The sequence below is a fragment of the Crocuta crocuta genome, unplaced genomic scaffold (assembly GCF_008692635.1).
Source record: "Crocuta crocuta isolate KB4526 unplaced genomic scaffold, BGI_CrCroc_1.0 scaffold139, whole genome shotgun sequence".
In the NCBI taxonomy this organism is placed as follows: domain Eukaryota; kingdom Metazoa; phylum Chordata; class Mammalia; order Carnivora; family Hyaenidae; genus Crocuta; species Crocuta crocuta.
This window is the reverse complement of record NW_027533258.1, coordinates 8,455,268-8,456,788: the sequence shown is the minus strand read 5'-3', so window position 1 is coordinate 8,456,788 and position 1,521 is coordinate 8,455,268.

The following is a 1,521-nucleotide window of genomic DNA, read 5'->3' as shown; positions in this document are numbered from 1 at the left end:
AGGCGATGCCACAACAGAGACCTAGAACTGCAAAGGGGAGCACACGGGAAGTCCCCTGCCCTACCACCAAAACACTGCCTGCACAGTTAAATTCATATACGTATAAAATTTACTTAAAAAAAAAAAACTCGGGGGGGAAAACGATGCGGAAGGCGGAGATGATACAAGTATAGCATTAGGTCGATATCAGAAGACCTGGGTGACCAGTACAAAGGGCTCGTTAGACTATCCCAGTCCATATATTTTTTACCTTCCGTAACATTTTTTAGAATAGACCAAAAAGAAAAAAGAAAAGACCAGCCAGAAGGCAAAACTCTTAAAGTCTGTTTCACTCTAACTCTTCCAGAAAGGGTGCATCACCGACAGATTCGTTGGCTGAGCAGCAAAGCTAATTAACTTTAGCAAAGAACCTGTTAAGAGACACGAATCGGTTGCTACTTCTGTTCAAAAGCGAGCCTCCCACTTGCTTTGATACGTCGGTAAGGCGGTCGCAGCTCTAGGCCGTTAGAAACCATCAGAATACCAGTCAGGAGTAAAAGCATCATTGGTGTGTGGTTTTCAATAGCAGGAACACAAGGCTGTATGTAGTCGTCTGTTTTTGTTAAGTTTTTCAAAGTCCTGTTCCATACTCCCACCTACCCTATCCTGGTCAGCAACCCACTTTGCAAGGTAGCTGACGTTACCAGGGCAACAGACTTTCACCTGTTTCCTGGTCAAGAGACAAATGAGAAAGTCACGGAGTCAAACTACTGGAGAGCAACAGGAAAAATCAAGATCCATTTTCAGCATAAACTGGGGAAGGGGCTCGGGGTCCAACGATCGCTCCCATCAATCTACATGGACTATCACCTCTGAGCTCTATTTCCTACCTTATGTGCAAAAGTGAGGGGGTTAGCTTCCAAGGAGCGGGGGGCACCTGAGCAATACGTACCAGGGGCCTTAAAAAGGTTCACTTCTTTGTGAATCCAACAGCTCACTTTCGGAGAGTGAGCCGAGGAAGAGATGAACAAAGGGGCTGTTTTTGCAATAGTTAAACAAAACAAACTCGAATATTACAAAGAGGTACAAAGAGGGAAATAATTAAATTATGGTTATTCATACGATGTACTATTACGCACCATAATAAAAAAATCATGTTCTTAGTAAATACTTAATGACATGGAGAAATGTCCCCTGCTTTGTAAAACATGCAGATTTCCCTCACTAACCAAAAGGTGTCTTCCCATGAAACCTTTCGTAACGCGAAATGGGGTAAAGCGAAGCGGCAGTTACTAAGCATTTGTACAGAATATTGTCTGAGCCTTCTCAGACCCAAAAAATTACCTCTCTTGGTTTTTTCTGATACCTTAGGGCACATCTTGCTAACAGGTGCACAAAATAAACCAAGAAAAAGCACAGATGCTCACAGACACAGCTCAAAGCTATGGCAGCTCCATGCGGAGATGCTGAGTGTCGCTCCCAGGGAAGGAGCTTGGCCGGGTCATGCTCCACAGTTGAGGTGTGCCATGCTCCCCCCCCCCC